General features: G+C 47.5%; 1 pseudogene; it reads right to left on the bottom strand.

Annotated features, from left to right (window-relative positions):
• Positions 1-1,281: 1,281 nt before the first annotated feature.
• LOC140410252 (NACHT, LRR and PYD domains-containing protein 3-like) overlaps positions 1,282-23,815 on the bottom strand; it is a 108,400-nt pseudogene continuing 85,866 nt past the window's right edge.

Here is a 23,815-nt window from a genome sequence, read left to right as displayed (position 1 = left end):
TGCCAGAACTTAGGATCCCCGTACCTGCCTCATTCGCAACCACACCCTCCTGTCCCTGACCACTAGCCAAATTCAAGGCCTAGGGATGTGACTGCCTCCTCAAACACAGTATCCAGGTACCTCTCCTCCTCCCTGATGTATCGCGTCTGAAGTTCAGACTCTAGCTCATCAACTCTGAGCCAAGTTCCTCGAGCAACCAACACTTAACACAGGTGTGGTCACTAGGAACCACAATGGGGTTCACCAGCTCCCTCATTGTGCATGAACAATACATCGCATGACTCTCCATCTCTATTTTAATTAGTTTTTTATATCTTCCCTTTTACCTCAATCTGAACACAATTTATAACCAGTAATTTCAAATGGATTTTCAAATTTGCAGATTCCTTATTATCCAATCAAATCACAGCCTTCTTGTGATGGGTTCAATTTCCGTACCGGCTGAGAATTCTGAATTCTCCCTCTGTATACCCGAACAGGCGCCAGAATGTGGCGACTAGAGGCTTTTCACAGTAACTTCATTGCAGTGTTAATGTAAGCCTACTTGTGACAATAAAAGATGATTATTATTATGCCACATTTCAGTTTCTCCCCCCGTTAGAACACTCAGTCAGTGAAACCACTTACCATCCCAGGCTGCTGTTCAAAAATCTCTCGCTCAGCTCTGCTCCCAATGTTTCGGTTTCACCTTCTCCCAGTTTTAACTAATTCCCTGTTTTTCACCCAACTCCAAAGCACTCTTGCCCAGACAGGTAACACTGAGAGTATTGTCAGACAGGGTTTGTGTGTGAGAGAGGAAATATCAGACAGATCCTGGGTACTTTATCCCCAAACCCAGGAATACGGAGTGTAATTGTCACTGTCCCCTGAAATCTAGTGGAAGCTGGGTCCTTCCTGTCTGTACATTTCCCCAGTGCCCCATTGGAGAACATTCAGCCCCGGATCTCCTGCAGAAGCAGCGCTGTGGGGCCGGGAGGCGGAGTCTGGTGACCCTGTTGCTGGGCCTCTGACATCACAATGGGAGATGACACTCACTCAGCTCGAGGTGGGAACTGGGAATATATCGACCAGTTGTGGGACAGTCATTGAATAATGAAACTGTACATTACAAAGTGTGGAGATAGAATTCATAAATACTAAAACTGGAGGCCGTGCTTCTTGTATGTACCGTAGTTACACATGTTGTACCTGTAAAACCTCAGGTACTTTTGACCAGTTTACGTATTCAAAGGTTTTACCTCGGGTGTCTTTATTTACGAGGAAACAAACCACAAACACAAGTTCAAAGTTCAACAATATTTATTAACACAATTAACCCATAAAGTACCCACAAAATACGAGAGGTACCCAAGATCAGTGTATACTACCCGTAACGATGACTTGGTGGGCTATGGATCTAATTGCTGGAATTCTTTTGGCCCATCTTCACAAAGGTGATTCTCGCTGGAGGTCTCTTCTGGTCTGGTCAAGGTCACCTCGCGCAGATTCTTTGCTTCCGAGGGATCCCGAGTGCCTGTTTCTATCCTCCTTCCTTCACACCCGTTTGCCATTTCCTCTGGCCTTCTGCCAATGATGCCTCGGGAGGGGGGTCTGAGCAGCCAATGGTCCGGTTGATGACCGTTTGACAGGCCACCTGAGCCCACCCCAGGGGTCCCATCTCTGGTGGTGTGGGCTGCACATAACCTGTTCCCATATAAGGTAACAGTAGAAACTCTGGATGACGGAAAGTCTGGCTCGATCTGGGCTGACAATAGACGTGTGCATATCAATAGGGTGCAATGATCTCCTTGATGGGTGATTAACGGGGCAGGTCCAGACATATTCGGGCAGCTTGTGTGTTGGTTGTGTATTTGACTTTGGTCAAGTCTGAATCTGAACAGCGTGCCTGAGGTTTGACTGCAGTATGATTTTAAAATGCCCAATTATTTACTTTAGGATATGCAACTGAATCGGGCGAATTCTTTAATTTCAAATACCCAATTTTAATCGGGCCTAAATCTAGGCCTTGCTCGGTTACTACACACAGAAGTTGGGGTCACAGACAAGGCGGACGCTCCATTAGTCTGATCCGGAACCTGTCCTCAATCCAGTGAGACTGCAACAGGAGCGGAACCTGGTCATGTGATCCTGTATTACTACAAATGGGAGGAGCTTGCTCTGGCTGCTTTGTGATTGGTCGATGGCTCTTTTTGTGATGTCACCTGGAAACAAGTCTTGTCCTGATTACAATTAATTAATTTCAGTTACTATGGGCGGGAGCTGGGGTTACCAGCTGTGAGTGAGTTTGACCATATAAATAGGAAAGACGTGGAGAAAGGTACATTTTAATGTTAAAATAATTGAATCAGCATTTCTTTTTATTGTTATGCAGGTGCAGACTCTAGACTCTGAACCATCTGCCAGCAGTTGTAGGTCCAGGATCTATCAGCCTGAGAAGGTTCCCTACCTTGGCTGAGCACCTTAACATCGCAGCTTCCCCTTTGATCAGGGTGGGAGTGAACCCAACACTTGCCAGCGCACGGCATGGAGCAGATTACAGTTTGTGGTATTACAGCAATCTACAATTTAGCCACACCCCACAATGGAAATTTTGACCCCCCCACTGACAAGGATAGCATCTCCAACCAATCAGCAAAGAGGGACATCCTCCCCCACACCACCGAAGTGACCCCTTCCCCCACTATCCCTGTGACACGCACGCGTGAGAATGACCTGACCTCCTCCTCAGCCCCCGTCCCTTGGCATTGCCAACGGTACACTGCCCCCTGCAATGATCGGCAGCTTCAAAGTTTTCACTGTACACAGACAAGGATGATGATTTTGGTCAGAGAGCTGTCTGAAGTCAACATGCCAAGGTTTCCCAGGGTTCAAAGGGTCAGGCGAGACACGGGACCGCATCTCGGGGGAGAGTCTCCCAGCTCGTGCCCACCCAATCCTCAGGACCCTCCGTCTGCAGCCTGGCAGCGGCACATGGACAATGGAGTTACCTCCTTGGACCGCTCCCTCGGGGTCCATCGCGCCAGATCAGCGCTTGTCAAGACCTGTTCTGGCTGGGAAGCCTGTTTAGGTCAGTGGGGCCAGACTGGAGACTTGCGACGGGTCAGCTGCCTGGCGCCGATCCTGATTTTGGGCTGCCGCAGGAGTTACAGGGCATGGAGACTCCTGGCCATTGTTTTAACAACTGATTTCTTTCTTAGGGAAGGGAGAAAAACATTAATACTTGCAGTCCAATTCCCCAGTTACACAATTCGCTTAAATCTCCCCAACGGGATACCGTCGCTGGGTCACCCCATGCAGTGGGTGTTTTTCCCTATTGGATGGTGGGATCTATTCCAGTTGAACAGGCGTTGTGGCAATCCTGAACCTACACAGATTCACTTCCCAGCAGGGTCACGAGCATGGATACTGAGCAGGAATCCTGCGTACTATACCCCCAAACCCAAGAATCACTGCAGCCCAGACTGAGCTCCACCCTGGGTCCTTCCTGTCTGTACATTTCCCCAGTGCCCCATTGGGGAACATTCAGCCCCGGATCTCCTGCAGAAGCAGCACTGTGGGGCTGGGAGGCGGAGTCTCATGGGAGTCACAATGGGAGATGACACTCACTCAGCTCGAGTGGAAACGACCAATAGGATTTCAAGCTGGAGCCCGGCCGGTTAAAGAGGTGGGACAGGAAATCAGAGTGAGAGCAGGAATGTTTATCAATTGAAATATTCACGTTGTCACATTCACACGGGGTCCCCGCAGCAACTCCAACTGTCTCTTTCCATTTGGACTGAACTGATTGTCCCACAGCCTGAAACAGATTAAACCGGAAATAAACAGATTGAACAGCAGAGTAAAATACAGGGAGACTGGAATTTAATATTTCAAAAACATTTACAGACAAATAACAACCAGGGGCGAAATTCTCCGGTATCGGCGCAATGTCCGCCGACCGGCGCCAAAAACGGCGCAAATCAGTCCGGCATCGTGCCGCCCCAAAGGTGCGGAATCCTCCGCATCTTGGGGGGGCCGAGCCCTAACCTTGAGGGGCTAGGCGCGCGCCGGACTAATTTCTGCCCCGCCAGCTGGCGGAAAAGGCTTTTGGTGGCCTGCCAGCTGGCGCGGAAATTACATTGCCGGGCGGCGCATGTGCAGGAGCGTTAGCGGCCGCTCACGGCATCCCCGCGCATGCACTGTGGAGGGAGTCTCTTCCGCCTCCGCCGTGGTGGAGACCGTGGCGAAGGCGGAAGGAAAAGAGTGCCCCCACGGCACTGGCCCGCCCGCGGATCAGTGGGCCCCGATCGCGGGCCAGATCGCCCCGCGCCCCCCCCAGGACCCCGGAGCCCGCCCGCGCCGCCTTGTCCCGCCGGTAAGGTAGGTGGTTTATTCCACGCCGGCGGGACAGGCATCCCAGCAGCGGGACTTTGGCCCACCCGGGCCGGAGAATCGCGGGGGGGGGCGCCAACCGGCGCGGCGCGATTCCCGCCCCCGCAGAATCTCCGGTGCCGGAGAATTCGGCAACCGGCGTGGGCGGGATTCACGCCAGCCCCCTGCGATTCTCCGACCCGGCGGGGGGTCAGAGAATCTCGCCCCAGAACTGTGACTGAATCCCTTTCATATGAAATCAAAAAGTAACACAAACACTCACATGATCCGCTGCAAACTCCCGCAGTCCTCGATGAAGCGGCAGAGAGCGGGGACAGATTGGTCTGTGAGGGAGTTTGACTGCAGGTTCAGAAACATCAGTGAGTGGCTGGTACTGAGAGCGGAGGTGAAATCCTCAGTACAAGAATCTGTGAGGCCGTTCTTTCCAAGGCTGGAGACCCGAAATAATAATAATCAGATTAAATAACTCACAAGGGTAAATGCCCAGTGTTTATTAATAACGCTATTACTGATCCTACGAATATATAGTGCCAGACATCCAGCCATTATAAACACAGGGCATGATTTAAAGGCCACGCTGCGCTCGTAAAGCAGCTTGCGGCGCAGCATGGCTGATAAAAGCCGAGAGATCCCGGTCCTGGGATCTACCCAGTTTGCAACGCCGATCTCATGAGATGTTGCGATGTAAATCCCGCACATTGTGGGTGGGATTACTTTTTAGCAAATCTGCATATTAAAGCGGGACAGCTGGTCTCACTTTAATGTGCAGATTCCTGAGTTACCCGAGGCGTGGGATCAATCTCCCTCGCCTTGGAGACCTCGTGCTAGGGCCTTTCAGTACCGGTCTTCACAAATGAGAACCAGACGCAACAGAACTTGTGGGGGTCTATCAAGGGATCAGAGGCCCCCTCAGGTGCATACCCTTTAGGCAGGACTGTACCCTGGCATGGCTGGTGCCACCTGGACACACTGGCACTGCCACCTGGGCACTCTAGCAGTGCCACCTAGGTGCCAGAGGAGTACTGCCATGGTGCCAGGTTTGCATTTTTTTTGCACGTGTGCGATTGGGCCGTGAGATGCCCTGTGCGGGTGTTGGCTGGTTGCAGGGGGGCCAGGAACCCTCCCATAGTGGGTTGGGGCTTGGAAGGGGGGGGGAGGGCCTTGGAGATCTGCACACCATTTTAAAAACGGCATCCCAATCTCTCGCTATACTGAGGAGTTCCGACGAGTGGAGTACCTCAGTGTACAAAACAGGGCTTTGTGCAGTGTCGGCTGTGCGTTCCCTGTTGCGGCCCGTTATCAAACGCGAGTCACGTTTTATAGCTTTGTGTTTCTTGGCACTGCGAGCGCTGGTTATGGGACTTTGTTCCCATTTAGTTAAATCACACCCAAAATCTGACAAAGTCTGATACTTACTCCAGTTCCTGTATTTTACAGTCCAGATTCCTCAGAGCCACAGACAGTAGTTTCACTCCGGAATCTCCCAGTTCATTATGACCCAGGATCAGAGCCGTCAGTGACCGGTTTGTACTGAGAGCGGAGGTGAGATCTGCGATGCATGAATCTGTGATAGCATTATTAGCCAGCCTGGGAATTGGAGGGAAATAAGTACAGGGATCAGGGTAAATGCCCAGTGTTTTTAAGAACACTAAGAATGAAAATAAGAACGTGCAGTGTCAGACATTAATGTCCATAGAAAGCTAAAATACTATTGATGCCGCAAAAGATGCTGAACATTGTGCAATCGTCTGTGAACATTCCCACTTCAGAGTTATGATGGAAGTTAGGTCATTGATGAAGCAGATGAAGATGGTTGGCCCTACGACATTATCCTGAGGAACTCCTGCAGTGATGTCCCGGAGCCGAGATGATAGATATCCAACCATCACAACCATCATCCTCTGTGCCAGGTATGACTGCAACCAGTATAGGGTTTTTCCCTGATTCTCACTAACTCCAGTTTTGCTGGGCTTCTTGATGCCATACTTGTCAAATGCTACATTGATATCAAGGGTAGTCACCCTCACCTGGCATTCAGATTTTTTATTCATGATTGAACCAAGGTTGTAATGAGATCTGGAGCTGAGTGACCCTGGCGGAACCCAAACTGAGTATCCGTGCGCAGGATATCGCTGAATAAGTTCAGCTTGATAGCGCTGTTGATGACCCCTTCCATCACTTAGCTGATAATCAAGAGTAGACTGATTGGCCGTAATTGGCCGGGTTGGATTTGTCCTGTTTCTCATGTATGGGGCATGCCTGGGCAATTTTCCACTTTGCAGGTAGATGCCTTCCTGGAGGTGCTCCCCCAGGCTGCTTGGGTTTGGACGAAGGTCCTGCTCCTTTAGGATGGGAGGTGATCAGCCTCGTCAATCCAAGAGTGTGTAGACGGAGATTGTCGATGAGGTGAGCAGGCATGCGGTTCTGGCGCAGTGAATGTAGCGCACAATGTTACGTTCATTGTGAATAAGGATAGGAGTGAAATTGGTAGAAAGGGCAAATCCACCCAGCTACTGGCAATGTGCAGGAAGCAGTATTGGCTGTTAGAAGCATGTCAGTCTCTCTGTGGAGGACCCCGGTCAGTCAGAGTTGAGTCTAGTACTGCCATAGGAGGAGTGGCCACATGCAGGAGGCATCCTTGTTTGGCACCATGATGGACAGCCAGGCTGACACCAGCATAGACCAGCACCTGTCTTTGATGGGCAAATAACAATGGAAATGATCAAACTGGGTGGCAGTGTCTCGATCTCGCCATCCTTATACCAGGGGGCGTTGAAGCACTGGAGCTGGAAGACTCAGAGGCTGGGCTGACACTAACAATAACGTACAGTTTTTATTTATTATACAAACAACAGTGCTCAGAATGCATTGTTAAATGTACTGAAATTGTTAAATATTCTGTAATTATCAACACAATCTCACAGGGTTTGCTACTTACCCCAGTTTCTGTATTTTACAGTCTGGATTCATCAGGGCCACAGATAGGAGCTTCACTCCTGAAAATTCCAGTTTATTATAACCCAGGTCCAGACTGGTCAGTGACTGGTTTGTAGTGAGAGCAGAGGCGAGATCCTCAGCACAAGAACTTGTGAGAGCGTTGGCACACAGACTGGGAATTGGAGGGAAAAAACAGGAATCAAGGTAAATCCACAATGTTTTTAGGAATATGTAATGTCAATAATAACGTAATGCCAGGCATTCAAGGAACACAACGTCCATTTATCTGGAAACAAAATAATATTGATGCTGTAAATCTGAAATATAAATTGAAAATGCTGGAAATACTCAGCAGGTCAGGCAGTATCTGTGCAGAAAGAAACAGATTTAACATTTCACTTGGATGAGCTTACATTAGAGCTGAGCGGGACACACACACACCGAATTAACAGGTTTGAAGCAACAGTGAAATTGGGGCAGGGCAGAGGCAAGGAAAGAACAAAATGGATGTGCAAGAATAATAAAATGGCAAAGGGATGATGTGTAAAACAAAAGCACGGCATTCCCATGTCCTTTGGTGCAAGAGGGAGGGATTCAAATTCCTGGGACATTGGGACCGGTTCTGGGGGAGATGGGACCAGTACAAACCGGACGGTCTGCACCTGGGCAGCACTGGAACCGATGTCCTAGAGGTGTTTGCTAGAGCTGTTGGGGAGAGTTTAAACTAATGTGGCAGGGGGATGGGAACCGATGGAGGAAGTTGGAAGGTAGTAAAACAGGGACAGAAACAAACGGCAGTAAGGGGGAAAGTGTAAGGCAGAGAAGCCATAGTCAAAAATCAAAAAGGGCGACAGTACAAGGTACAGTGACTGAGGGTACTCAGTGAATAGGACCAGGAATACTAAAAGGAATAAAACGGGAAGTGAAAACATTAATGGTAAGCGACGCGGCAGGTTGTTACATGAAGATATGGGTTCAACGACAAGGAAAATTAGGAGAAAGGTTAAGAGGAAATATAACTTAGGAGAGGTTACTGATCGAGGTGTTAAGATTCAGAACAGAGGTAAAAAAGCCAACATAAGTGTATTTTACCTGAATGCTCGTAGTATTCGGAATAAGGTAAATGAGTTGATGGCGCAAATCATCGTGAATGACTATGATTTAGTGGCCATTACTGAAACATGGTTAAAGGATGGTCACGACTGGGAGTTAAATATCCGAGGGTATCAAACTATTCGGAAGGACAGAGTGGATGGTAAGGGAGGTGGTGTAGCTCTGTTATTTAAGGATGACATTCGGGCAACAGTAAGGGATGACATCGGTGCTATGGAGGAATCCATTTGGGTGGAAATCAGGAATAGTAAGGCGAAAAAGTCACGGATAGGAGTAGTCTATAGGCCACCAAATAGTAACATTGTGGTGGGGCAGGCAATAAACAAAGAAATAACTGATGCATGTAGAAATGGTACAGCGGTTATTATGGGGGATTTTAATCGACATGTCGATTGGTTTAACCAGGTCGGTCAAGGCAGCCTTGAGGAGGAGTTTATAGAATGTATCCGGAATAGTTTCCTAGAACAGTATGTAATGGAACCTACGAGGGAACAAGCGGTCCTAGATCTGGTCCTGTGAAATGAGACAGGATTGATTCAGGATCTCATAGTTAGGGATCCTCTCGGAAGGAGCGATCACAATATGGTGGAATTTAAAATACAGATGGAGGGTGAGAAGGTAAAATCAAGCACTCGTGTTTTGTGCTTACACAAAGGAGATTACAATGGGATGAGAGAAGAACTAGCTAAGGTAGTCTGGGAGCAAAGACTTTATGGTGAAACAGTTGAGGACCAGTGGAGAACCTTCCAAGTGATGTTTCACAGTGCTCAACAAAGGTTTATACCAACAAAAAGGAAGGACGGTAAAAAGAGGGAAAATCGACCGTGGATTTCTAATGAAATAAGGGAGAGTATCAAATTGAAGGAAAAAACATACAAAGTAGCAAAGATCAGTGGGAGACTAGAGGACTGGGAAATCTTTAGGGGGCAACAGAAAGCTACTAAAAAAGCTATAAAGTCTAAGATAGATTATGAGAGTAAACGTGCTCAGAATATAAAAACAGATAGTAAAAGTTTCTACTAATATATAAAACAAAAAAGAGTGGCTAAGTTAAATATTGGTCCTTTAGAGGATGAGAAGGGAAATTTAATAATGGGAGATGAGGAAATGGCTGAGGAACTGAACAGGTTTTTTGGGTCGGTCTTCACAGTGGAAGACACAAATAACATGCCAGTGACTGATGGAAATGAGGCTATGACAGGTGAGGACCTTGAGAGGATTGTTATCACCAAGGAGGTAGTGATGGGCAAGGTAATGGGGCTAAAGGTAGACAAGTCTCCTGGAACTGATGGAATGCATCCCAGAGTGCTAAAAGAGATGGCTAGGGAAATTGCAAATGCACTAGTGATAATTTACCAAAATTCACTAGACTCTGGGGTGGTCCCGGCGGATTGGAAATTAGCAAACGTGACACCACTGTTTAAAAAAGGAGGTAGGCAGAAAGTGGGTAATTATAGGCCAGTGAGCTTAACTTCGGTAGTAGGGAAGATGCTGGAATCTATCATCAAGGAAGAAATAGCGAGGCATCTGGATGGAAATTGTCCCATTGGGCAGACGCAGCATGGGTTCATAATGGGCAGGCTATGCCTAACTAATTTAGTGGAATTTTTTGAGGACATTAATAGTGCGGTAGATAACGGGGAGCCAATGGATGTAGTATATCTGGATTTCCAGAAAGCCTTTGACAAGGTGCCACACAAAAGGTTACTGCATAAGATAAAAATGCATGGCATTAAGGGGAAAGTAGTAGCATGAATAGAGGATTGGTTAATTAATAGAAAGCAAAGAGTGGGGATTAATGGGTGTTTCTCTGGTTGGCAATCAGTAGCTAGTGGTGTCCCTCAGGGATCAGTGTTGGGCCCACAGCTGTTCACAATTTACAGAGATGATTTGGAGTTGGGGACCAAGGGCAATGTGTCCAAGTTTGGAGACGACACTCAGATAAGTGGTGAAGCAAAAAGTGCAGAGGATACTGGAAGTCTGCAGAGGGATTTGGATAGGCTAAGTGAATGGGCTAGGGTCTGGCAGATGGAATACAATGTTGACAAATGTGAGGTTATCCATTTTGGTAGAATAACAGCAAAAGGGATTATTATTTAAATGATAAAATATTAAAACATGCTGCTGTGCAGAGAGACCTGTGTGTGCTAGTGCATGAGTCGCAAAAAGTTGGTTTACAGGTGCAACAGGTGATTAAGAAGGCAAATGGAATGTTGTCCTTCATTGCTAGAGGGGTGGAGTTTAAGACTAGGGAGGTTATGCTGCAATTGTATAAGGTGTTAGTGAGGTCACACCTGGAGTATTGTGTTCAGTTTTGATCTCCTGACTTGAGAAAAGATGTACTGTCACTGGAGGGTGTGCAGAGGAGATTCACTAGGTTAATCCCAGAGCTGAAGGGGTTGGATTACGAGGAGAGGTTGAGTAGACTGGGACTGTACTCGTTGGAATTTAGAAGGATGAGGGGGGATCTTATAGAAACATATAAGATTATGAAGGGAATAGATAGGATAGATGTGGGCAGGTTGTTTCCACTGGCGGGTGAAAGCAGAACTAGGGGGCATAGCCTCAAAATAAGGGGAAGTAAATTTAGGACTGAGTTTAGGAGGAACTTCTTCACCCAAAGGGTTGTGAATCTATGGAATTCCTTGCCCAGTGAAGCAGTAGAGGCTCCTTCATTAAATGTTTTTAAGATAAAGATAGATAGTTTTTTGAAGAATAAAGGCATTAAGGGTTATGGTGTTCGGGCCGGAAAGTGGAGCTGAGTCCACAAAAGATCAGCCATGATCTCATTGAATGGTGGAGCAGGCTCGAGGGGCCAGATGGCCTACTCCTGCTCCTAGTTCTTATGTTATGTTCTTTCTGAGTCACGAGGTAGTGGCAAGATTGGATACAGAACTGGCTAGGCCATAGAAGGCAGAGGGTAGCAATGGAGGGATGCTTTTCTAATTGGAGGGCTGTGACCAGTGGTGTTCCACAGGGATCAGTGCTGGGACCTTTGCTCTTTGTAGTATATATAAATGATTTGGAGGAAAATGTAACTGGTCTGATTAGTAAGTTTGCAGACGACACAAAGGTTGGTGGAATTGCGGATAGCGATGAGGACTGTCTGAGGATACAGCAGGATTTAGATTGTCTGGAGACTTGGGCGGAGAGATGGCAGATGGAGTTTAACCTGGACAAATGTGAGGTAATGCATTTTGGAAGGGCTAATGCAGGTAGGGAATATACAGTGAATGGTAGAACCCTCAAGAGTATTGAAAGTCAAAGAGATCTAGGAGTACAGGTCCACAGATCACTGAAAGGGGCTACACAGGTGGAGAAGGTAGTCAAGAAGGCATACGGCATGCTTGCCTTCATTGGCCGGGGCATTGAGTATAAGAATTGGCAAGTCATGTTGCAGCTGTATAGAACCTTAGTTAGGCCACACTTGGAGTATAGTGTTCAATTCTGGTCGCCACACTACCAGAAGGATGTGGAGGCTTTAGAGAGGGTGCAGAAGAGATTTACCAGAATGTTGCCTGGTATGGAGGGCATAAGCTATGAGGAGCGATTGAATAAACTCGGTTTGTTCTCACTGGAACGAAGGAGGTTGAGGGGCGACCTGATAGAGGTATACAAAATTATGAGGGGCATAGACAGAGTGGATAGTCAGAGGCTTTTCCCCAGGGTAGAGGGGTCAATTACTAGGGGGCATAGGTTTAAGGTGAGAGGGGCAAAGTTTAGAGTAGATGTACGAGGCAAGTTTTTTACGCAGAGGGTAGTGGGTGCCTGGAACTCACTACCGGAGGAGGTAGTGGAGGCAGGGACGATAGGGACATTTAAGGGGCATCTTGACAAATATATGAATAGGATGGGAATAGAAGGATACGGACCCAGGAAGTGTAGAAGATTGTAGTTTAGTCGGGCAGTATGGTCGGCACGGGCTTGGAGGGCCGAAGGGCCTGTTCCTGTGCTGTACATTTCTTTGTTCTTTGTTCTTTGTTCTTAAGATGTAGTCAGTGTATTTTATTGGAACTTTTCTTTCATTCATTCATGGGATGCAGGCATCGCTGGTTATGCCAGCATTTATTGCTCACCTCTATTTGCTGTTGAGAAGGTGGTGGTGAGCTGCCTTCTTGAACCACTACAGTCCATATGTTATAGGAACCCCCACAGTCCTGTCAGGGACTGAGATCACCAATTTTGACCCTGTGACAGTGCAGGAATGGAAATATAGTTCCAAGTTAGAATAGTGTGAGACTTGGGGGGTGTTATGTAACCAATGCATCTCTGCGTAGTGTGTACTTGGGAGATTTTCCCTCTCTTCCATCTTAAACCACGATGAAGCAACACCTATCTCAATGGACTCTGACTGGTTGGTTAAGCAACTCATGGTGTGCGACAACCTATTCTCTTGCTCTTTGCTGTCTACGATGTAAGGTACCCAAAAACATAACAGTAAAGAACAGCGCTGGCGACAAGGAGGTCTTTCAGAAGGATTGTAACAAGTCCAGTTTTATACAAAACTGGCGACGAAGGACATTCTCCAGAAGGAACATCTGTTTTTAAACAAAATTGGTGAGGAGGTGTCGTTTGCCAACAGAAAAGTCAGAAAAAAGAATTTATCTGGACTTCGAGTCAAGAGTAGATTCTCAGGGTGTTCGGATACCAGACCCAAACTTTTCTGAGGAAACTGGACGGTCTGTAAAACTATGAGGAAAGGATACTTCACCCCAGGGGTGATGACTCTGATCAATAGGCATCTTTTGTGTTAAAATAAATTTTAAACACAGAATTAACCACATTAACGTCAAAGAAATATCGTGACAATTAACAGGTTTTAAAAAATAATTTAGAGTACACGATGATTTTTTCCAATTAAGGGGCAATATAGCGTGACCAATCCACCTGCCCTGCACCTCTTTGGGGCGTGGGGGTGGGAGAACAGTGCCTTAGCACCATAGGCAGCAATGCTAACCACTGCACCACCATGCCACCCCTACAATTAGCAGTTAAACAGTTGTTAAAGAAAATAAAAAAACTAACCCACTATCTACACCTGCCACTATATAGATTCCAACAAAGAAACCCAGTACAGTTCAAAATGAACTCAAAAATAAAGTTAGCATCCCGGGTTATCTGCAGTTCTCCGTTGAAGAGAGACTCTTTCAGGAACAACTTGAAAATCCTTCTGTCTTGTCAGGATCAAATCCTTTAGCAAAACTGCTGCTCAACTTAAAACTCCTAGCAGACTGCCAAACCTATATCAAACTTCAAAACTATCGACAGACCAGGCTTCTCCCATTAATTACATCATCCGCATTCTATTAAGTTGTCCCATGACGTGCGCAACTAGGACTAAACACAATCCCTCAAATTATCTGCATCTCCAGCAATCAAAACAATGTTCCATTGTAGACAAGGAAAGAGTCTACAATGAGAATTGCAAAAAAAAATTGTAATAAAAAGTCTACGACACTTTAATTACAGCTTTAGTAGACACACTGCCTGTATGTATTTTAAACTAGGATTTCTAATAACAATGCCACAAATATGAAATGAGGTATATAACAATTTAATTCTTTCAGCACAAGAAGACCATCAAAAAGTGTGGTAAATTGAGCTGTGGTTTTTCGCATTTGCTGTGGTTGAATATTAACTTTCAAGCTGATAAAAGCACTCTGGATTATTCCCCTATTTCTTCTTTTAAATCAACACGACCTCGAGGCAGCTCAAAGAATCAGAGCACAGGAAAAGTAATTGGTTAAAATAGCGGCAATACTGCTTAATTTAAGGAATCAGTGAGTTGAAAATCCCTTAAAAAACGTATTTAAAACGGGAGTAAAACAAAAGAAAAATATATACTTTTACTTATTGAGTTGAAGAGTCTCCTCCAGCTGTGACTGAGTGAGACAATAGAAATGCAACAAAAGATAAATCAGGATTTAAATATTCTGATGTAAAGGAAGATTGGTACTTGCTATAAAAATATGTTTTATTTCTCCCCAAATCACAGTCCCAAAATAAGTTAAAGAAACAAAATAAATAACACAAATTACATTTAGAAGAGGAAAAGGAATAAGAATGGAGGAAGTGAAAGGAAGTACTTAATATCCAGGAATCAGTATGGTAATGACGGACAAAGGCGGCGCTGTAGGGGCGTTTGAAGAGAATATGGAAATATGGAATGCTTATGAAGAGAGATTTCAATGTTATCTGGCTCGCCAACAAGATACTGGATGAACTTTCCCAAGCGTAGCAGTGCGTAAGATCTTTACATTATGACGGTCTCTGTCTCCACCAACCTTTCAGGCAGTGAATTCCAGGCTCCCACTGATGTGTTAGGCAGGTTGGTTCGATGTGGACTGCACTCGATGCAGGGAAGCTAGAAACAGACGTCTAACACTGAGAAGATCCAACACTGTTTTATTGAACGATAGGTACTGATATACATATTCAGCTGTGGGTCGACACTATACTGAACTGACTGGAGACCTTGTAGTAGCCTGACCAGACTTACTAGCTACCGCATGGTGTTCGCACTTGTTAGCTAGTGGACTCTTGACTGTCTCAGTGGCTGGGTCCCGAGAGAGCGGGAAACCTAGTACCCTCTGGCTTTATAGTGGTAGTGTCCTGTCTGGTGATTGGCTGCACTATGTTGTGTGCTTACTGGTCATCCTGTGTGTCAATAACTGCCTGTCTGCATCTCATTATATACATGAGTGGAGATTATGACATCTCCCCCCCCCCCTTTTTTTTTAGATAAATAAATACTAAGGTGTGGGTGCGTGTATATATGCCTGACTATATACAAAAGGTGTCTAAATGAACGTATATACATAGGAAGGTGTCGATAGTGCAGATACATGGCAAACAAAACAATATTTACAGAGGTTAAATCGAAGTCACAAAATGTACAAAAGTTCAGTCTACAGATTCAGTCTTTGTGGTGGGCGACGAATTCTTGTCGATCGCTGCAGAGGTGGATCAGGAGCCGCCTGCACGTGGATAGGCGGGATCGCTGCCATCGTGGTGGTCGCATGGGCCGGCAGGATTGGTGGGCTCGTGGCAGGGTACGTCCGGAGGAAGCATCGTAGGCGGCGGGGCACTTCGGTCAGGTAGCGGGCGTGGAACCCTTCGCACTGCCTGTCTGTTGCGCCATAGCAGGGAGCCATCAGCCATGCGGACAAGGAACGATCTTGGGGCCACTTGTTTGATCACAACAGCTGAGGCTGACCAGCCGCCCTCAGGCAACTGGACACGAACATGATCAATTGGGGACAGCTCGGGTAGATCCATGGCATGAGCGTCGTATGTGGCCTTCTGTTGGGCCCTTGACTGCTGCATTTTCTGTAAGACCATGAGGTGGCAAGGTCTGGAACATGGATGGCTGGAACTGTGGTCCTCAGAGTGCAATTCATGAGCATCTGCGGTGGAGACAACCCAGTGGACAGTGGGGTTGCCCTGTATGCCAGCATCGCCAGGTTGAAGTCGGAGCCTGAGTCTGCAGCTTTGCATAGCAACCGCTTTACAATATGGACCCCTTTCTCGGCCTTCCCGTTTGACTGTGGGTAGTGGAGACTGGAGGTTACGTGACGGAGGTTGTAGGACTGTGCAAAATCAGACCATTCCTGGCTGTAAAAGCAAGGACCGTGGTCGCTCATTACCGTGAGCGGAATCCCATGCCTGGCGAACGTTTCTTTGCAGGCTTTGATTACCGCTTTCGACGTGAGGTTCGACAGTTTCACCACTTCTGGGTAACTGGAGAAGTAGTCGACCAGGAGTACGTAGTCACGCCCCTTGGCTTGGAAAAGGTCTACACCTACTTTGGACTACGGAGAGGTCACGATCTCGTGCTGTTGCAGCATTTCCTTGGGTTGAGCTGGTTGAAACTTCTGACAGGTAGGGCAGTTGAGGACTGTGTCGGCAATGTCCTGGCTGATGCCCGGCCAATAGACCGCCTCCCGAGCTCTGCGTCGGCATTTCTCTACCCCAAGGTGACCCTCAGGAGCTGGCCCAGCACCATAGCCCGCATGCTCTGAGGAATTACGGTCCTGTCGAGTTTCAGAAGGATTCCCTCCACCACTGTCAGGTCGTCTTTTACATTATAGAACTGGGGACATTGTCCCTTCTGCCAGCCATTGGTAAGGTGATGCATCACACGCTGCAGATCCTTGGCCGTCTCCTCACAAATTTGGACCACCCGTTCGTCAGAGGCCGGAAAGTTGGTGGCACACAACTGCACTTGCGCTTCTATGTGGCAGATGAAGTCACTTTGTTCACACGGTGTGGTAATGGACCTGGATAGGGCATCTGCAACGATCAGCTCTTTGCCTGGCGTGTAGACAAGTTCGAAGTCGTAGCGGCGTAGCTTAAGTAGAATTCGCTGTAACCGAGGTGTCATGTCATTTAAATCCTTCTGGATTATATGTACTAGAGGCCTGTGGTCCGTTTCTACCGTGAATTTTGGCAGGCCATAAACGTAGTTGTGAAACTTGACTATCCCTGTCAGGAGCCGCAGACACTCCTTCTCAATCTGAGCGTACCGTTGCTCAGTGGGCGTCATGGCACTGGAGGCATACGCCACTGGAGCCCAGGACGAGGAGTCATCTTGCTGAAGGAGCACCGCCCCAATGCCGTCCTGGCTTGCATCAGTCGATATCTTGATTTCCTTGGTTGGGTCGAAGAACGCTAGAACCGGGGCTGTGGTGCGCTTTGCTTTCAGCTCACACCATTCCTCTTCATGCGTGGGCAGCCACTGGAATTCCGTCGACTTCTTGACGAGATGGCGGAGGGCCGTGGTGTGGGATGCCATATTGGGTTTGAATTTCCCTAAGAAGTTGACCATCCCGAGGAAGCGGAGGACCGCCTTCTTGTCCTCCGGGGTCTTCACGGCGTTGATCGCCGAGACCTTGTCGGCGTCTGGTCGCACACCCTGCTGCGAGATGTGGTCACCCAGGAACTTAATATCCGATTGACCAAATGAGCACTTGGCCCTGTTGAGATGGAGATCATGTTCATGAATTCTCTGGAATACCTTCTTGAGGCGAGCGATGTGTACCTGGGGCTTTGTGGACCAGATAATTACATCGTCAATGTATACTCGCATCCCCTCCATCATCTGCTCCATGATGCGGTGAATTACTTCGGAGGCAGATATGATCCCAAAAGGCATCCGGTTGTAGCAGTAGCGACCGAACGGGGTGTTGAACAGCTTGCGACTGGACGCGTCCAGCTGTATTTGCCAAAAACCCTTGGAGGCGTCCAGCTTAATAAAGAATTTGGCACGAGCCATCTCACTGGTCAACTCTTCACGTTTTGATATCGGGTAATGCTCCCGCATGTTGCAGTTTAGATCCTTAGGGTAAAGGCAAATGCAAAGATCCCCTGACTGTTTCTTTGCACAGACCATGGAGCTGACCCAATCTGTTGGCTCTGTGACCTTCGATATGATGCCCTGGTCTTGGAGGTCCTGTTATTGCTTCTTCAGACGATCCTTGAGGGGTGCCGGCACCCGGTGTGGTGCATGAATTACAGGGGTGGCGTTCGGCTTGAGCAGGATTTTATATCGGTATGGGAGCATGCCCATTCCGTCAAACACGCTGTGGTACTGCATGATAATGTCATCTATGTCGGCTTGAAGTTTCCATCAGGCAAGGCCGTCGCTGGTAATGATGACATGGTGTGGACTCGCTGAACCAGGTTCAGGAACTTGCAGGCTTGTGCACCGAGCAGATACGCTCTGTCAGGCCTGACGATTTCAAACCGCAATGTTGCCTTGATCGCCTTGTTGGAGACCCCGAGTTGACAGGAGCCACTGGCAGCTATGGCATTACCATTGTAGTCAAGGAGCTGGCAGACCGGTGGAAGAATGCTTGGTCTGGCGCGGATGGTGTCGAGGCCGGATTTTGAGATGAGGTTCGCTGATGCGGCGGTGTCCAGTTTAAATCGGATGCGAGCCTGGTTAACTGTGAGGACAGCACAGCACTCATCATCTGGATCCACACTGAGGATCGAGAGGCGTTTCGCCATTGTGGTGGAAGGCAGCGCATGTGTAGTTATGATGCCCACCCGGTATGGGGACTTGAGGCACTCAGCATCAGGGTCTGTTGGGCTGTCGGGATCGGAATCTGGCATGCCTTTTTGTATTGAGCGGACACTTCTGTGCCGCAGCTGGGATCGCTGGCTGCTGAGCGGTGGAGCAGATCTGCAAAGGGCTGCGTAGTGGCCAAGCTTGCCACACTGTAGACACCGGCGTCCTTTTGCTGGACATTGCCGCTTTAAATGGGCGGAGCCACAATTCGGACAGCGCGTTCCGTGCGCCATCGCGCATGCGCAGTGCGGTCGGTCGACGTACGCACCTGCGCAGTCGAGTTGTCGGGATCGTCGTCCACTCGGTCGCGGCGTGCAAAATGGCCACTCTCCTCGGTGCTCAGGCCCTGCATTTGTGCAATGGCCTGCACACGTTCCGCCTCGTGGGAGGCCAGCTTTGCAGTTTCTGCCGCCCTGATGTGGGAGTAACGATTCTTAGCATGCTCATGGACAACGCACGTCTCGATACCGATAGAGAGGGTCAACTGTTTGACTTTCAGGAGCTGCTGCCGAAGGGAGTCGGAGTGGACCCCGAAAACGATCTGATCCCGGATCATGGAATTAGCCGTCGAGTCATAATTACATGACTGCGCTAGGATGCGGAGATGAGTCACAAAGGACTGAAAAAGTTCATCCTTACCCTGAAGCCTTTGCTGGAAAACGTACCGTTCAAAGCTCTCATTCACCTCAATGTCGCAGTGGCTGTCAAACTTCAGCAGGACTGTTTTGAATTTTGTTTTGTCTTCGCCGTCAGCGAACGTAAGGGAGTTGTAGATGTGGATGGCGTGGTCCCCCGCGGTGGAGAGAAATAGCGCGATCTTCCTGCCATCCGATGCTGCTTCGAGGTCGGAGGCCTTGATGTACAAGAGGAACTTTTGCTTGAAGATTTTCCAATTGGCGCTGAGGTTGCCGGAGATGCGGAGGAGGCTGGATGTTTTCCATTTCACCGGATGGCTGCTTGCTGGTCAATGCTGATTCACTCGAGGTAGGTCCGTCAAGATCAGTATTACCCTGATACCATGATGTGTTAGGCAGGTAGGTTCAATGTGGACTGCACTCGATGCAGGGAAGCTAGAAACACACGTCTAACACTGGAGACGATCCAACACTGTTTTATTCAAGTAGAACTGATATACATATTCAGCTGTGGGTCGACACTATACTGAACTGACTGGAGACCTTGTAGTAGCCTGACCAGACTTACTAGCTACCGCATGGTGTTTGCACTTGCTAGCTCGTGGACTCTGACTGTCTCAGTGGCTGGGTCCCGAGAGAGCGGGAAACCTAGTGCCCTCTGGCTTTATAGTGGTAGTGTCCTGTCTGGTGATTGGCTGCATTGTATTGTGTGTTTACTGGTCATCCTGTGTGTAAATCACTGCCTATCTGCATCTCATTATTATACATGAGTGGATATTATGACACCCACCACTCTCTGTGCGAAAGCGTTTTCCTCACACCCCCTCTAAACCCCTGCCTCTTACCTTAAATCTATGCTCCCTGGTCATTGATTTCACCCCCCCCCCCCCCACCCTTTCACCAAGGGGAAAAGATTCTTCCTGTCTATCTATGCTCTGCTCCAAGGAAAACAACCCCAGTCTATCCAATCTCTCTTCATAGATATGTGAAGAGAAAGAGATTGGTAAAGAGAAATGTAGGCTCCCTACAGACAGAAACAGGGGAATGCATAAAAGAAATGGCTGAGCAATTGAATACATACTTTGGTTCTGTCTTCACAAACAGGACACAAATCAGATACTAGAAATGTTGGAGAATGAAAGGTTTAGTGAGAGGGAAGAACTGAGGGAGATCAACATTAGTAGAGAAACGGTGTTGGGAAAATTGATGGGATTGAAGGCGGATAAATTCCCTGGGCCTGAGAATCTGCATCCCAGAGTGCTTAAGGAGGTGGCTCTGGAAATAGTGGATGCATTGATGGTCATCTTCCAGGATTCTATAGACTCTGGAACCGTCCCTGTAGATTGGAGGGTTACTCATGTCACTCCAATATTCAAAAAGGGAGGTTGGAGAGAAAGCAGGGAATTATAGACCAGTAAGCCTAACATCGGTAGTGGGGAAAATGCTTGAATCCACTATCAAGGACGTTACAGCGGAATATTTAGAAAGCAGTGGCAGGATCAGTCAGAGTCAGCATGGATTTATGAAAGATAATTTCCAGCATGGAAATCATGCTTAACAAATCTATTGGAATTCTTTGCAGATGTAACCTGTACAGTTGACAAGGGGGAGCCAATCGATGTGGTATATTTGGACTTTCAGAAGGCGTTTGACAAAGTCCCGCATAAGAGATTATTGTGCAAAATGAAAGTGCATGGAATTGGGGGAAATGTACTGAGGTGGATAGAAAACTGGTCGGCAGAGAGGAAACAAAGAGTAGGGATTAATGGGTCCTTTTCAAATTGGCAGGCAGTAACTAGCAGGGTACCACAGGGATCGGTGCTGGGACCCCAGTTAGTCACAATATATATTAATGATTTGGATGAGGGAATAAAAAATGTAACATCTCAAAGTTTGCAGATGATACCAAGTTAGGTGGGAGGGTGAAATGTAACGAGGATGCAGGGATCCTACAGCAAGTTCTGGACAGGTTGGGCGAGTTGGCAAATCAATGGCAAATGCAGTATTATTTGGATAAGTGTGAGGTTATTCACTTTGGAATCAAAAGCAGGAAAGCAGATTACTACCTGAATGTTTGTAAATTGGGAGAGGGGAGTGTGCAGTGGGACCTGGGTGTCCTTGTGCACCATTCGCTGAAGGTAAGAATGCAGGTACAGCAGGCGGTAAAGAAGGCCAATGGTATGTTGGCCTTCATTGCGAGAGGTTTCGAGTATAGAAGGAGGGATGTGTTGCTGCAATTATACAGGGCCTTGGTGAGGCCACACCTGGAGTACTGTGCGCAGTTTTGGTCTCCTTCTCTGAGGAAGGATGTTCTTGCTCTTGAGGGAGTGCAGCGAAGGATTACCAGACTGATTCCAGGGATGGCGGGACTGTCATATGAGGAGTGATTGACTAGGTTGGGATTGTTGTCGCTGGAGTTCAGAAGAATGAGGGGGGTCTCATAGAGACTTACAAAATTTTAACAGGACTAGACAGGGTAGATGCAAGTAAGATGCTACCAATGATGGATGTGTCCAGAACCAGGGGTCACAGTCTGAGGATTCGGGGTAAACCATTTCATAGAATTTACAGTGCAGAAGGAGGCCATTCGGCCCATCGAGTCTGCACCGGCTCTTGGAAAGAGCACCCTACCCAAGATCCACACCTCCACCCTATCCCCATAACCCAGTAACCCCACCCTACACAAAGGGCAATTTTGGACACTATGGGCAATTTAGCATGGCCAATCCACCTAATCCGCACATCTTTGGACTGTGGGAGGAAACCGGAGCACCCGGAGGAAACCCACGCACACACGGGGAGGATGTGCAGACTCCGCACAGACAGTGACCCAAGCCGGAATCAAACCTGGGACCCTGGAGCTGTGAAGCATTTATGCTATCCACAATGCTACCGTGCTGCCCCCTTCGACAGATTTCGGACAGATATAAGGAGACATTTCTTCACACAAAGAGTGGTGAGCCTGTGGAATTCATTACCATAGGAAATAGTTGATGCTAAAACATTAAATATATTCAAGAGGCGGCTAGATATAGTACTTGGGGAGAATGGGATCAAAGGGTATGGGGAGAAAGCAGGATTAGGCTATTGAGTTGGATGGTCAGCCATGATCGTGATGAATGGCGGAGCAGGCTCGAAGGGCCAAAAGGCCTCCTCCTGCTCCTATCTTCTATATATCTATGTAAGAAGTCTTACAACACCAGGTTGAAGTCCAACAGGTTTGTTTCAAATCACTAGCTTTCGGAGCACTGCTCCTTCCTCAGATGAATGCAGCTGAGGAAGGAGCAGTGCTCCAAAAGCTAGTGATTTGAAACAAACCTGTTGGACTTTAACCTGGTGTTGTAAGACTTCTTACTTTGCTCACCCCAGTCCAACACCGGCATCTCCACATCATGGCTATGTCTCTACGTACAACTAAACTCTCCAGGCCAGGCAACATCCTGAAAAATCTACTCTGCACATCCCTTCTATAATGTGGATTCCAGAATTGCACACTATCTCTTTTCTTGAATTCATCTTGTGGTCAACTGTTACAAAGCATTGTTACTCTCCTTGACCATATTAACAACATTGCTACTGACAGTAATGAGAATGTACAATGTTTACTTTATTTTAAAATTTAGTGTAGCAATTCATTTTTTTCCAATTAAGGGGCAATTTAGCGTGGCCAATCCACTTAGCCTGCACATCTTTGGGTTGTGGGGGCAAAACCCACGCAAACAGGGGCAGAATGTGCAAAATCCACACGGTCAGTGACCCAGAGCCGGGATCAACTTGGGACCTTGTACAGAGTTTATTAATGACATTATTACTGGTACTGATAATAACATACTGAATGGGCTTGTGGCGCAACGGTAACACATCTGTCTCCAGATCAGAAGGTTTAGTAGGCACGGAACAGAGGCACAGTGGTTTGCACTGCTTACTCACAGCTCCAGGGACCCGGGTTTAGTTCCGGCCTTGGGTGACTGTCTGTTTGGAGTTTGCCCTTTCTCCCAGCGTATGTGTGGGTTTCCTCCCACAGTCCAAAGATGTGCAGGTTAGATGGATTGGCCATGCTAAATTGCCTCATAGTGCCAAAAAGGATAGGTAGGGTTTCTGGGATAGGGTGGAGGCGTGGGCTCAAGTAGGGTGTTCGTTCCAGGGACCATGCAGACTCGATGGGCCGAATGACCTCCTTCTGCACTGTAGGGATTCTATGATTCGAAGAATCCCAATGATTATAAACATTGTCGTAGTCTGGTACTGACCTCAGTTTCTGTATTTTACAGTCTGGATTCTTCAGAGTCATAGACAGTAGTTTCACTCCTGAATCTCCCAGTTTATTATGGCCCAGATCCAGATTTTTCAGAGACTGGTTTTCCCTGAGAGTGAAGGCGAGATCTTCGATACAATTGTCTGTGAGAGCATTATTACCCAGCCTGGGGATCAGAGAGGGGAAACAACAATGGAAATCTGGAGAAAATCAGATCGGGATGGAATTGGACATGGATGGGGTTGCAGAATAGACATTACGGCATTGATCTCCTGGGATAATTAATCTACTTCAATAGACGTCAACATCAGTTGTTTCTAAAGCCAACATCAAATTTGATTTTGCCTGTTTTGCATCCATACCCATGTCCATTTTCACCCCCACTGTTTAATATCAATACATTACTGATCCTCGTAATAATATAGTGTTTAT

Source organism: Scyliorhinus torazame, chromosome 4, assembly GCF_047496885.1.
Source record: "Scyliorhinus torazame isolate Kashiwa2021f chromosome 4, sScyTor2.1, whole genome shotgun sequence".
NCBI classification, from domain to species: Eukaryota; Metazoa; Chordata; class Chondrichthyes; order Carcharhiniformes; family Scyliorhinidae; genus Scyliorhinus; species Scyliorhinus torazame.
Note: the sequence above shows the minus strand (reverse complement) of the source record. Positions and strands in the feature narration are given on the sequence as shown.